The sequence below is a fragment of the Tenrec ecaudatus genome, chromosome 9, assembly GCF_050624435.1.
Source record: "Tenrec ecaudatus isolate mTenEca1 chromosome 9, mTenEca1.hap1, whole genome shotgun sequence".
NCBI lineage: Eukaryota > Metazoa > Chordata > Mammalia > Afrosoricida > Tenrecidae > Tenrec > Tenrec ecaudatus.
Window position 1 is genome coordinate 83,957,686 of NC_134538.1, and position 15,456 is coordinate 83,973,141.

The following is a 15,456-nucleotide window of genomic DNA, read 5'->3' on the forward strand; positions in this document are numbered from 1 at the left end:
AGATTGAAATTTCAAGGCAGGTATGGTTCAAAGAAGCCAAACCTAGGAAGCTGACAAAGCACCTGGAAACAGACTATTAATACAGCACCCTCTTTCTTTGATTCAATTACTGAATTAGAATGGGGTGGTTAAAACAAATGGGTGTTTTTAGCATTCATCATCACCTAATGATGGCCAAGTCTGGGAGATGTCAGGTTTTATTTGATAGATCCATCCTGAAAGTAAGATGTGCACTGACAGTGGAGGAGATTAATGGTTTGACCGTATGAAGCACAGAGAGGATAAACTGACTCTGACGGGCTAAATGAAGAAGAGGCTGTTATGAAATATAAAATGCCAACTTCATCTTTTGAGTGCAGTGCTGTCGAGATTTTGATACTGGCTTGTAAGCCTTGCACATGTTTAAATAAATGAAAATTCAGGAGAGACCACTGCCTTGAAGAGATATTAGAGTTGAGTGACGAATAAATAATTTATAAGTGGCATCTTCCCCCAATAATATCTTATTTAAAATATATCTACAGAATCAAATAAGATAAAGCAAAATGAACCACTTTTCTGATTTATATTTTCAATTTCAGTGTCTATGCAAATCCCTTGAAGGCAGAATTCTGTCTCAAAAATCCTTATGTTTCTAGTGCCTAAAGGAGCCTGGTGGTGTAGTGGTTATACGCTGGCCTGAGATCTGCATGGTCAGCATTTCGAAACCACTAGCAGCTCCGCAGGAGAAAGACTGGGCTTTCTACTCCTGTAAACAGTTATGGTCACAGAAGCCCATCAGGATTCACTATGAGTCAGCATTGATTCCTTGGCAGTGGGTTTGTTTCTGTAGTTCCATTAAAGGAGAAAATCTGGCACTCAATACATGTTCCTTGCCAAAATTTGTGGCACTTTCATCAGTACCATTACTTGGTCAGTATTAGTAATTGATATGCACTAAGTGGTGGACAGTCACTATTTTCTAAATTATATACCACTTACTGCCATTGAGTCAATTCTGCCACATAGAAACCCTAGAGGATAGAGTAGAACATTTATGAGTTTACGAGGCTGTAAATCTTTATGGGAGCAGAAAGCCTCGTCTTTCTACTGAGGAGCAGCTGGTTGTTTTGAACTGCTGACCTTGAGGTTAGGAGCCCAACACCTAACCCACTAGACACCAGACTTCCTTAAATTACTTAACACTGTGCAATAAGCATGCAAATTATTTTTATGTACAAGAATGAATTATAAGATTCCAAAAAACTTGACTAAATTCTTCTAGGAAAAAATGCTTAACAATATTGCAGTGGTTTCCAACAACATCACATTGAATCAATTTAATGATTTTATCAGTCTTTCTGTGCAAAAGAACTCACTATCATCAAGTTGACTTGACCTACAGTGACTACAGAACAGAGTAGAACTGCGCCTGTGAATTTCCACGACCATCGTTCTTTACAGGAGCGGAAAGCATCAGCTTTCTCCTCAGCGGTGGCTGGGGATTTGAACAGCTGGTCTCATGATTAGAAGACCAGCGCATAACCACTACACCACCAAGACTCTATTAGCAAAGAATGTGCATGTTATTATCTCTACAGGTCTGCCTAAATAAGATATGCTGGATGAACTATCTGGAGGAAAAACAATGGGAATAACAGTTCCGGAGGGACATGGAATAGGGGGAGGTGGGGGGAAAGGAAGTGGTGTTAACAAACCCAGGGACAAGGGAACAACAAGGGATCCAAATTGGTGGTGAGGTGGGTGTGGCAGACCTGGTAGGGCATGATCAAGGGTAATGTAACGAAGAGTATAGCTGAAACCCAGGTGGGGATGCAGGATGATAGTGGGACAGAAGGAACGTCAAGGGAAATAGAGAAAAGAGCTGGGAGGCAAAGGGCATTTATATAGGTCTAGACAAAGACATGTATATATGTATGTATGTATGTATATATATAGTTGGGGAAATAGATCTATGTGCCTATATTTACAGGTTTAGTATTAAGGTGGTGGAAGGACATTGGGCCTCCACTCATGAACTCCCTCAATGCAAGAATACTTTTTTCTATTAAATTGGCATTCTATGATGCTTACCCTCCCGACACAACTGCTGAAGACAAAGCGGGTGAACAAGCATATGTGGTGAAGAAAGCAGATGGTGCCCTGCTGTAAAAAAATATAGCCTCTGGCTCTTAAAGGCTTGAAGGTAAACAAGCGGCCATCTAACTCAGAAGCAACAAAGACCACATGGAAGAACACACCAGCCTGTGTGATCACGTGGTTCCGAAGGGATCAGGCATCAAAGAACAAAAGATCATATCATTGAGTGCACACCTCCATGATAGGATCGCTGAAGACAAACGGGTGCATAAGCAAATGTGGCGAAGAAACCTGATGGTGCCCGGCTATCAAAAGAGATAACGTCTGGGGTCTTAAAGGCTTGAAGGTAAACAAACGGTCATCTAGTTCAGAAGCAACAAAGCCCACATGGAAGAATCACACCAGCCTGTGCGATCACGAAGTATCGAAGGGATCAGGTATAAGGCATCATCAGAACAACAAAAAAAAAATCTTACCAGAGTGAATGAAGGGCAAAGTGCAGAGTGGAGACCCAAAGCCCATTTGTCGGCCACAGGAGATTCCCTTGCAGAGGGGTCTAGGGGAGGAGATGGGTCAGTCAGGGTGTGATGTAGCACCGATGAAGAATACAGCTTTCCTCAAGTTCCTAAATGCTTCCTCCCCACCCACCCCCAACTATCATGATCTGGATAGAGCAGAGGATGTACACTGGTGCAGATAGGAGCTGGAGGCACAGGGAATCCAGGGTGAATGATACCTTCAGGACCAGGGGTGTGAGGGGCGATACTGGGAGGGTAGAGGGTGAGTGGGTTGGAAAGAGGGAACCGATTACAAGGATCCACATGTGACCTCCTCCCTGGGGGACGGACAGTGGAGAAGGGGGTGAAGGGAAACGTCGGACAGGGCAAGAAATGACAAAATAATAATTTATAAATTATCAAGGACTCATGCGTGAGGGGGGAGTGGGGAGGGAGGGGGAAAAAAGAGGACCTGATGCAAAGGGCTTAAGTGGAGAGCAAATGCTTTGAAAATGATGAGGGCAAAGAATGTACAGATGTGCTTTACACAATTGATGTATGTGTGGATTGTGATGAGTTGTATGAGCCCCTAATAAAAATTTTTTAAAAGAAATACTCCTTTTCTAATACCCTCTCTTTTTATCTTCTCCAAGTCATTTCTTTCAAATCATTTTATCAGGAGCTAATAATCATCAGATATCATACCATTCCATGGATCAATCATATCAAGTAGTGTTGTACAGGGGATCGCTACCACAATCAGTTCCACACAGTATCTTCCTTCTTGAACTCCTTGATACTGACTTCCCCTCATCACCACTATCCCCCTCCCCCCGCTGTACCCCATAGGAAAACTTATACTAATTGTTGTCTCTATAGATTCACCTATCCTGGTTTTCAGCCCAAATAATTTTTCCAACTATTTTATTGGCACATGATTTACATATCACAGAATTGAATAGGTCAGTCGTTCTAGCATATCAAGGGGGAATTGTACGATCCTTTTAACATGATCAATTCCTCTTGTGTCAAAGTTGTGTTCCTAAAAAGCTCTCTTTGTAGGTTTTGTCACCTATTTCTTTTTGAGACCATTATTTTTACACTTTGCTTCAATTTTGTAGCTTTGAGTTTTGACAAAAACATGACCTTGCATTGATTTTTAGTCACAACAAATCTTTCTGTATGGGATTTAACTATGGGAAGCTTTACGTTATGCTGCTGTGTTTGTTTCTCTTCTTCCAAAAGCATTTATTATGGATTTAAGAATAATCCATGAAAAAGGTGTGAGCAATACTGTAGGATACAGAAATGTAGGGAGACAGAGGGCTGAGTAAGGGGAGATGGCAGTGGGGTGGAGGGATGTGAGATGAGGTAGGAGATGGGAGCAAGGGAGGGGTGGAGTGGAGAGAAAGGTGGTTAGATTAAGCCCTTCACCAGATTGCTAAATCAAAACGTCGACGCTGATTGGAGGAAATGCTTGTTATTTGAGTTCTTATGCTTAGCATCGTCAAATTTCATCAAGGACATCAAGTCAACCCCCCGTTTTCATTAAGTAGAAGTCGCAGTCATCTCCGAAGGAAATTCATAAATGCGGAATCCCTGTCTTGAATGCAGTCCTCCCTCAGAGGCTCGTCTTCCAAACAATGCTCCAAACGCACTTCAGTGGTGCAGCCCCAGCCAGGAAGCACAGAATCCTTTGAATCATGCGTGGAGACAGAGCCCGGGAGTCCTCACGCACGCCTCTTCTATTCTTAGCCATTAAAATGCTCCTTCTCTGGGGAATTCTCTTCCGCGGTGGCGAGAAAGAAATTACCCTGCTTTGTGGCATTGTCTCTAATCACGGCAGCTCTCTCCGGAGTGCGCGTCTTCATCGTGGATGGTATCGGAGGCCAGTTCCTCACCCCCCGCCCCACCCCCGGCTTCCTCCTCTTTAGATAGGAGCCCAGAGCCCAGGGCACCTTGGCATCAGCTGCTCAGAGGAAGGCATCACCTTTGGGAGAAAAGAAGAGTGGCAACCCAACATCTAGTTCTCAGGGAGGGGAACGCACTGTCACTCCCACCCCTGCTCCACCCATGGAGTACCCTGCACGTGGCCTCAGAGGAGACGTGGGACATAGGGCTGTGACGTGGTGGGGATGCCGCATATTCATAAGAGATGGAGATGCTGGAGGAAGATGGAGGAGATGGATTTGGATGTTTTCCCCCTACTCACACTAAGAACATATGGAAATGTTTTGGAAGACCTGGTGGCCACTTCTGCTGTCCTCACAGGAGAACACAGAGGCATGCAGAGCAGACAGCCACAGGGAGTCCTTTTTGCCCACTGATGACTGAATGTCTTGGAAGGAGTCAGGCCCTGGGTAGTTACCTGAAGCAGGAGGAAGAAAACCTAATCTTTAAATATAGTTCTGGGGGAGAAATAGAATAATGTAATTGGGATCCCAAATCCTGGAGTCACCTATATTTAACTCATTGTAAGCAGCTCCATCTCTTTAACTCTGAGCAGTTCATATAAGTCCTGGTGTACCGCAGGTTTGCCGTCTATAAAAAGAGGATGGTAATAATACTTCCCAGTTTATGATCAATCTATCGTGAGGATAAATGAGCAAATGCATATGGAGCCCTTGGAACGGAGCCTGGCAAATAGCACGAGTTGAGAAGATGTTAGTTATTGTTATTAAGACCAGATTGTGATGATCTGTCTTTTGTGTTCTCAGAAGTGGGATTCCATGATCATGTTCTGTATATGTTTTTGGTGTTTTTTTTTAACTTTAAGATATTCCCAAAGTCCTTTGGAAAGTTCTTGGTAGCTAATATTTCTGTCAGCAATATGGCTGTGTGGTGAGTGAAGTATATATACACATATTTATTTTTTACTTTATGGTCAGTTGATCATATTTTTACATATTTGCTAATTGGTTTTTACCTTCTATGAGTTATTGGTTCCTTTGCCCATTTCACTAATACACTGTTTGTCCCCTTCTTGTCAGTTTGCAAGATCTCTTTATATAGGAAGGATATTAACTGTCTGAGTTCCACATTGTAAATAATTTACCAGATTTTTTACTGTTTAATGGTTTTATGGTATCTTTCACCATAGAAAATATTTTTCTTTGGTTATGTAGTCAAACATTTATTGTTTATAGTTTCTAGAATATAGTTTTAGTCTTAAGCAGGAAGCTCTCTTCAGATTCAATATTTATACATGAAGATGGTTTCTTTGGTTCTTTTAGACTGTTGCTTCTTTAAAATATTTAACTTTTACCATCTGTAATTAATTTACTTATATATTTATGATACATTTCTTCTAGACTAATAGTCAATTGTGTAAATCTTGTGACTACATCTTCTTTGCTATATGTCAATTTGTCATAGCAAGGTAGGTCAAAAAGTATCTCTGCAAAGTCTTGGGAACCTTCCTTAAACAAAAATATTGGAATACGAAGCTATTATTCCTCAACCTCTCTTCCATCCATACACATCTGGAGGCAGTGTTCTCATCTCTCTGGACCTTCCCTGAAGACTTCTGTGTTGTTCTTCGATTTATACCACGTTGAGCATCAGTTTTGTCATCCTCAAGACACACAAATAGTGTTCCTTTAAACTCTTCGTTGGGAACAAAAAAAGCGTTGGAAGGGCAAAGTCAGGGCTGTAGTGTGAAGGAGGTAAGGCTTCCCAATCACTTGCCACAGGACAGCCCTTGGTACCCTGGGAGAATGAGCAGGTGTGATGTTGTGATGGAATAAAACTGCTCACTGCAACTTTCCTAACCTTTCCCTCACCCGTAGTTTGCCATTGTCTTATAATTTCATCATGATGTGCCTCAGTGATTACCCTGTGTTCTTCAAGAAAATCCATCAAGATTGCCCCTTTGGGGTCTCCCCAACAGTCCATGAGCTTTTGAGCTGGTCTCTCTGATTCGAATCCTTCTCTGGCCCAGCAATCCCCTGAGGAGACACTGTTGGGATTGGATCCTTTTCTTTTCTTTTTAAAGGCACCCTCATGAGACATAAGACAAGTGTGTTACTGGGAGAACCCAGCTGTAACCACCCACGGATCACCGAGACGTGTGGTGTCCGGGATCAACCCTTCCGTGCATGGATGACAAGCGCCGTCATTGCAGGCAAATACCTGCTGGTGAGGGGCAAGAGTTGGAGAAGCAAGGGGTAGCTCTGCTGTGTACCCCAGGCTGTTGACCTTTGCTTCCTTCAGTAAACCATAGTTGAAATGCCCATGCCATGTACCTGGTCTCTGTTCATCAATGCATGCCACTGACATTTGTCCATAGCTAGATGTGCAAGGCTATGTACGTTTTTCTTAAGTCATAATTTTTCCATTGCATAAATGCCTCTTTACCTATACAGATATCTATATAGATATCTATACTATATCTATATATATCATTGAGGGCTCTTACCTCTCATATCACAATTCATCCATCCATTGTGTCAAGCACATTTGTACATATGTCACCATGCCATCATCACCTTCAAAGCATTTTCTTTCCACTTAAACCCGATATCAGCTCCTCATCCCCCCCGCCCTCCCCCTTGGTAAATTTTAGATTTTATTTTCATATATTACATCGCCCTTTGTCACACTTCACCCACCCTTCTGCTTCTGTTGTTCACCCCCTGGGGGGTGGTTTATATGTCAATCCTTGTGATCAATTCCCCCTTCTTCCCCCCATCTTCCCCTTATCCTCCTAGTATCTCTATTCTCGTTGTTGGTCCTGAGGGGTTACTTATCCTGGATTCCCTGTGTTTCTGGCTCCTGTCTGTAGCAGTGTACATCTTCTTGTCTGGTCCGATTTGTAAGGTAGAATAGAGGTCGTGATAGTGGCGGGGGAGGGGGGAGCATTAAAGAACTAGAGGAAAGTTGTATGTTTCATTGGTGCTATATGGCATCCTGACTGGTTCGTCTCTTCCTCGTGACCTTTCTGTAAGGGGGTGTCAAATTGTCTACAGATGAGCTTTGGGTTTCCACTCTACACACCACCACCACCACCCTCATTCACACTGATATGCTTATTGCTTGTTTTGGTTCTTTGATGCCTAATACTTGATTCCATTGACACTTCATGATCACACAGGATGGTGTGCTGCTTCCATGTGGGTTTGTTGCTTCTCAGCAGATGGCTGCTTGTTTATCTTCAAGCCTTTAAGACCCCAAACACTATATCTTTTGATAGCCGGGCACCATCAGCTTTCTTCACATTTGCTTTTGCACCCATTTGTCTTCAGTGATCATGTTGGAAAGGTGAGCATCACAGAATGCTGGATTATTAGAACAAAGTGTTCTTGGGTTGAGGGAGTACTTAAGTCAAGACCAATGTCCATCTGCTACCTTTGTCAGGGGAAGCCAGCCCCTAACACATCATTACGGGTCCGATAGGCACAATTGTACAGCGATAATAAGTAAAGATCATAGTAAAGTTATAGAGAGCATGAGAGATAGAAGAGAAGTATTGAAATAAATGGAGTCAGACACGATTCATGGTAGCATGCTCGCCTCAGCCCCACTCGATGGTCCATGTGGAGGGAGAGAGAGAGTCTTTAATGCTAGCCTAGGCTTTTTATTTTCTCTGTGAACATGCAAACCCCCTAATTACAGGTGAAGACATACGTCACGGGAAGGGGTTGTGCTATAGGTAATACAGTAATGGGAGAGGGTGATCTAGGGGTATCCATGTAATAGGAAGAGGAGAGATTGGGGGTACACATGTGGCAAGATAGGTGGATCCTAGATACAGGATGGCAGCCTAACTTTGGATGTCACAGAGCCCGTTTGGCCTGTTCCCTAGCTCAATTGGTAGAGACCATTATCAGTGGGGTGTGAACTCCACCTACAGGAACCAAGCTAATGGTCGCAGGCCCCCACCCCTGTGGTGTGGGGAGACAGCAGTCTGGCAGGGACTGCCTTCAGGGAAGATGCCTGTGAGCATCTGACCTCCCCCCACATACCTTAATACTCAACATATAGATATAAGTACATAAATCTATTTCCCTATCATTATATATATATTTACATGCCTATAGTTAGACCTCAATAAATGTCCTATGCCTCCTAGTTCTTTCCTCTATTTCCTTTTACTTTCCTCTTGTCCCACTTTCATGTTTGGCCTTCATTCGGGTTTAGTAATTCCTTGCTTTTACATTGCACTTGATTAAGTCCTAATAGGCATCCTACATCCTTCTCTCCACTGATTTTCATTCACTTGTTGTTCCCTTGTCCCTGGGTTGGTTGACACCCCCCTCTTCCTTTCTCTCACCTCCCATTCTCCCATGTCCCCACCCGAGAACCATCGATCCCGTTGTTTTCGTCACCACATTGTTTATCCTGCCTATCTTTTAACCTTAAACGCCATCTTCTCTTTCCTTCTTTCTGCCTCTGTGTTCTCCTAGTATCATTGTTTATGCTTTTATTTTCACCATTCCCTATTTGTTTAACATTTTCTTCCTAACCATATAAAACAGGATACTTTCAACAAGATTTTTCTCCCCCCCACATTTATCCTGAACTACTTAATTACTTCATTAATATACAGCCTTTGTTAATCAAGAGGCTGGTGGTTCTAACCCATGGGGGCGGGGCGGGATGTGGCAGTCTGCTTTCATAAATAGTTTTTAAACTTTTAAAACCATTGCCATTAAATTTATTTCAATACAGACTTCACATCGGTATCTGAACCTAAATCTTTACAGAAGCAGACCGTCTCATCTTTCTCCCACACGGTAGCCAGTGAGTTTGAACTTTCCATCTTGCAATTAGAAGCCCAGCACTTAACCCCACAGGACCACCAAGGATTTCCATAAAGATGACGGCCTTAGAAGCCCTACAGGGCAGTTCTACTATGAATCAGAATCAACTCAATGATATTGACTGGGTTGGGTTTGGGCTTAGGTGTTGAAAATGGTGAGTCCTCTAATACTTGCTGGGAGGTTGGCAGTTCAAACACACATGGGAGTGCCTCAGAAGCCAGACTTGGTTCTCTACTTCGGAACACTTTATTCTGCACAAATGAGGTAGCCCTGAGTCAGAATCAACTGAGCGGCAACAAACAACAACAAATTTGACATATTTGTAAGTGAATTCTAAAGTCTAATATTAATGACACTGATACTTACCATGAGCCCTTCCTCGACCACACCCTCCAGCTACCAGATCCTCCATCGTTAGCATTTTGGAATTTATGTCTTTCATCCCCTTTATCGATTTATCAGTCCATTCTGACTCATGGCAACCCTATAGGGCAGGGTAGACCTGTCAACATAAGTTTCCAAGACATAGTGCTTTATGGGATTAGAAAGTCCAGAGCACCCGATGTGGATACTCCTGGGAGGTCACTCTCCCTGGGCTCTGTCCAGGTGACATGGAGGAGCACAGGGCTCAGGGCCCCGTGATGAATAATCCTTTTCCACAACATTGGAGATCAAGCTGGGCCTGGAGCCTGCGCATGTGTATTCCTACAGCTTCTCAGAATCCCATGGACAATGACTGAGGAGATAAACCACTCAGGAAACAGCTCTCTGATAAAAAAAAAAGAAAGTCCAGTGCAACCAGTGGTTTTGAACTGCTGACCTTGAAGTTAGAAGCCCAACTGGCAACTACTACACAACCTGGGCTCCTTATGTAGGAATCCTTAAATAACATATGCTTTGGTTTCCTTTTCAAAAACTATATAAATAGTATCAAACTATATATATTTTGTCTTCTTTCATTCTGTCACAGCACTGAGAGGCATCCAGGGAGGCAGTCTCACTGCTATGTAATATTTTGTTGTACAACTGGGTCAGAATTTATTTATTCTCTTGTTGAACATTGGAGTCGTTTCCAACTTTTTGTTCTAAAGACAATGCTGCTTTGAGCACTCATACATACTCGTAGCAGGGACCCCTAGCTGGGCTTCTACATACATGTTCCTAACATAGTGGTTACACGTTGGGCTGTGATGTACACGGTCGGCAGTTTGAAACTGCCAACTGCTCTGTGAGAGACAGATGGGACTTTCTACTCCCATAACCTGTTACAGTCTCCAAACCTCACAGGGCGTTTCTACCCTGTCCTAAAAGATGGCTATGAGTTGACATGAGTTGACATGAACTTGAGAGTGGAATTTCTAGATATTAGAGTAAGCAATTCTTCAATTTTACTGGATGATATAAACCTAAATTTACTAGATAATATAAAAATAAATTTCTTCATAGCTACCATATACAACATTATGGTAATTTCCATCAGGTCTAGTATTTAAGGTCTTTTTTTAACCTCTTATAACTCATGAATTGTTGCTTTTTAAAAATAAATATAATTTCATATATTGAATCCTCTCTTCATCTATTAATTTTAATAAACAAATACATATCATATGCTATGTGTGAGACCCTGAACATAACAAAAACCAACACATCTACAGGAATAATCCCATTTTTGTTTTTTCTTTGTGGGAGCCAGAGAATTGGAAGAGTGTGTATGTGGATGCATCCTTTATTCTCAGGTATTAAGAAGCCTGGCAGGCTGGGTTTCTGGGGTGGAGGGAGGCCTTCAACCTTGTGAGTTGGAGGTGAGTCCCAATCACATTCTCATAATTAATATTTCCCCCTACTATATCCACCCTTCACAGTACTACCTTAAAGTTACTTTGTGTAAGCACCTGGTTGATTGCTATGTAGCCGGCAGCTTTATCTACAGGAGCAGACCTGTGCTATTGCTCTCTAGGCTCTGAAGACAGCCACACCCCCTTACCTGCCCCAGCACTGGTGTTAGGTGACTCCTCCTATATTCTCAGGGACCTTTAGGATTAATTAAGGTACATCCCACTTTGTTATGTATGTGGTTGCCTGTAATTAGGGGGACTTGCACAACCCTGAGTAATGTATATAAGCCTAGGTTGGAAATCTATTCTCTCTCTCTGCATGAACCTGGCTCGTGAAGTCATGGTGGTTTTGGAGGTGAGCACTTGCATGCTTTATCTTGTCTGATGTCTCTCATTTTATCCCTCAATCACACGACCACCCCATTTGATTGTGGAGGCTAGTACCCGCATGCCTTGATTCTGCGAATATGAAGAGCTCCAAGAAGTTGTGCCGTTAGAATAAATTCTGCTTGGTTATGATGAATTTGTTTTATCTGTCACTGAGTTTGTTTGCTAATATTTTATTAAGGATCATTACCTCTGTGTTCAGGAGGGAGATTGGCCTGTCATTTTCCTTTCTCACTTTGCCCTTACCTCGTTTTCAATATCACAGTTGTGCTCGCCTCTTAGAATAGGTAGAGGGACATTCCCTCTTTTGCTGCTACTGGGAAGGCTTTGTATAGAATTAGAAATCATCTGTCCTTATCCAGTTTGGTCAAATTAATCTATAAAACCCCTCTAGACCTGGTGTTTTCTTAATTGTAGGGTAGCTTCTGTTTGGGGGCTTATTTGAGTTCCTTAAACGTATTAAACCTACTTATTGTGTCATTCAGCTGTTTGGGGTCTCTCTTTTTGTATGTTGGTTAATAAGAGTGTCAAACGACCAACATCCTGTCCCCTCTCCTTTGACTTTACGTCTGTGAGAGTCCCTCCGGTTAGCTTCCCAGCAACTCCAATAACTCCACTCTGAGATGTGTCTCATCATTGGTTGTTTCTGCTGACTCTGGGCACAGAGCCCGGGACTTGCATTTTACCGGTGACCTTACATTCATTCAAATGCTGAGAATTCTTTGAGGACTCACTGAGGGTGAATTTATTCCTGAGAGGATTTCTATTTGTTTCTGCCAGACCCTGGGGGTTACAAGTCCACTTGCCTGTTCTCACTTTGCTATTTCTTTTTTCAACCACACCAATAGTGTGAATTTGGAGCTGAAAGCTACAGGCTGGCCAGCCCAGGGCCACACGTTCTCAAAGGAGCTTTTCATTCCTTCCTCCTTCACGGCGAGCCAAGGCAGAGACAGAGATTTCTCTCTCCTCTGCCCGTGTGAGGTAGGACCTTCCTCGTTCACCCTTGCACTGGGCTGGCCCCCTGTGGTCTCTGCTGCGCTCGTCTCTCTGCATGCTGCCGTTCTCCAGAGGCCCGGGGTTTGGTCTCTAGTCGTCCCTGCACGTGGTGGATGAACTTGAATCCTGGAGCTCTTCTTGTTTGGCAACTGGGCCCAGAGTAGACAATGGTTGCAAAGTTCCCTTGAGAGAACTCACTTCATTCTAGCCATTCAAAGACCGTCTCTCTTCTGTTCCAGAGTTGTTGTTTTTGTTCGTTGATGTTGACACCACTCTGACCATGGAAGCTTCTATGGGAACACGATGTTGCCTGGCCCCACACTATCTTCATGGTCACTGCTGCTTGCACCTCCCGGCCCCATTTCAAGCGAAGTTCATTGTGACACGTAAGGTTTTCATTGGCTGGTTTCCGTGAAGTAGATTATCCAGGCCTCTTCCTAATCGGTTTAGTCTAGAACAGCGGTTCTCAACCTGTGGATCACGACCCTTTTGAGGGTCGAACGACCTCCTTACAGGGGTCGTTCAATTCATAACAGTATCAAAATTACAGTTATGAGTTAGCAACGGACACAATTTTGTGGTTGGGGGCATCACCAGAAGGTGAGCAATGGGATCAAAGGGCCCCGGCATGAGGAAGGTTGAGAACCAGTGCTCCAGGCGGTCCTCTGAACTCTGTCCCTAAGGATGACCCTGCTGGGGTATGAAATTCCCGTGCCAGAGGTTCCAGTACCGCAGCAGCACACAGCCACCGCAGGATGACAAACGGACAAGGGTCTACAAGAATGTTTTGAAATATTTACCCAATATCCTCAAGTTCCCAGCCATGTAATTGGCCATGTTGTGTGACTGAGAAGTCAGACTTCTTTTTTAAACCCCAAAATTGATCAGCTTGACAGCTTTGGTTGATCGGTTTCCCTTCCTTTTCACCACCTGTCTTTTGTTTAAATCATCTTACTGGGGCTTGTACAGTTCTCATCACAATCCATCCATCCATTGGGTCAAACACATTTGTACATTTGTTGCCATCGTCATTGGCAAAACCACCTGTGTCTTTGAAGAGTTTCCTGTTCACTTGTTCATCAGCTAAAGCCTTTTCTTGACTTGTTCCTACTGGGTCGCAGTCAGTCAGGAGCACTTTGATAGCTGGGGTTTCATTTTTTTATATGGAAGTTATAACATTAAGTTGTTGTCTATTTTCAAAGGCTACCTTCTATCTACCCACGTTGTAAATTCCTGTCTAATTTTTCTTTGTTATTATTCTTTTTGCCTAGAATTTATGGTTTTTTAATTTAAATCATGCAGTTTTCAAATTTAAAAAGCGATGCCTAGCTAGGCATAGATGAATGTGTGCTTCAAGTGTTTTATCAGCTGATTGAGACATTTCTTTTTTTTTAATCTTTTTATTGGGGCTCATAAGGCTCTTATCACAATCTGTACATACAACAATTGAGCAAAGCACCCTTATACATTCGTTGCACTCGTCACTCTCATAATTCACCTTCCACTTGGGTTCCTGGAATCAGCTCAGTTTCCCTTTTTCCCCCCCATTCCCCTCCCTCCCCGATCCCACCCCTGGTCCCTTGATAGTTTATAAATAATTATTATATCTTATCTTACACTCCCCGGCGTCTCCCCTCACCCGCCTCCCCCTTGCCCATCTCCCAGAGAGGAGGTTACACATAGATCTCCGAGATCGGTTCTCCCTTTCTACATGCCCTTCCCTCCTGGTGTCGCCACTCCCACTGCTGGTGTTGAGGGGTTCGTCTGTCCTAGATTCCCTGTGCCTCCAGATCCCCACTGCACCGCTGTACATCCTCTGGTATAACCAGGTCCGTAAGGCAAGGTAGAATTGGGGTCATGATGATTGGGAGGGGAGGAAGCGTTCAGGAACTAGAGGAAGGTTTTGAGTTTCATTGTTGCTACACTGAACCCTGAGTGGCCCATCTCCTCCTCACTACCCCTCTGGAAGGGGTGTCCAGCTGTCTACAGGTGGGCATTGGGTCCTCATCATGCACTCCCCCTCTTTCACGGTGATGTGATTCTCACCACCACCCCACCTTTGTTGTTGGAGACCTGGTCTCCTCTGTCCTTCATGGTCACCTATGTTGGTGTGCTGCTTCCGTGTGGGCTCGGTTGCTTCTGGGCTAGATGGCCGCTTGTTTGCTTTCAAGCCTTTAAGTCCCCAGACGCTATATCTCTCAGTAGCCGGGCACCATCAGCCTTCTTCACCATGCTTGCTTATGCACACTTTCGTCTTCAGCAATTATGTGAGGAAGGTGATCACACAATGATTGTTTTTGTTCCTTTGTATCTGTTACATGGTCCATTCAACACCTTGTATTCGCTTAGGCCGTGTGCTTCTTCTCTGTGGGCTTTGTTGCTTCTGAGCTAGATGGCCACTTATTTGCCTTCAAGCCTTTAAGACCCCAGACGCTATATCTTTTTTTTTGATAGCCGGGCACCATCAGCTTTCTTCACCACATTTGCTTACACACACGGCTGTGATTGAGACATTTCAATAGGTGTTCTATCAATTCCTGCAGCCTGGTTTTTGGCTAATGCTTTCAGTGTCGCTTTGGTATCATTGGTTCTAGATCATGTGCTACTCTTTGAAATGCCTGGACGTCCACTCGTTCTTTATAAAAACAGAGAGCCTGTGTATCCCTCCACCTTCATCTGATGCTTCTTGCATCATTCAATATTTTGCCCACGGATTCTTTGAATATTACAACTCAAGGCTTGGGTTTTTTCTTCAGTTCTTTCAGTTTAAAATATGCTGAACATTGGCTTCCTTTTTGGTTTTCTAACTCTAGGTCTTCACACATTTTGTCTTCTTGAACAGCCCTGGGAAATTCTCTGTTCATTCCTTTTCCTTCATTTATTAAATATGTTTTATCTACT

At 43.3% G+C, this 15,456-nt stretch overlaps 1 non-coding gene across 1 annotated transcript; it reads left to right on the top strand.

Moving 5' to 3' along the window:
• Positions 1 to 9,896: 9,896 nt before the first annotated feature.
• Positions 9,897 to 10,103, top strand: LOC142457516 (small nucleolar RNA SNORA73 family). Its single transcript, XR_012786238.1, has one exon. It is a non-coding gene; the product is annotated as a small nucleolar RNA SNORA73 family (small nucleolar RNA).
• Positions 10,104 to 15,456: the final 5,353 nt, after the last annotated feature.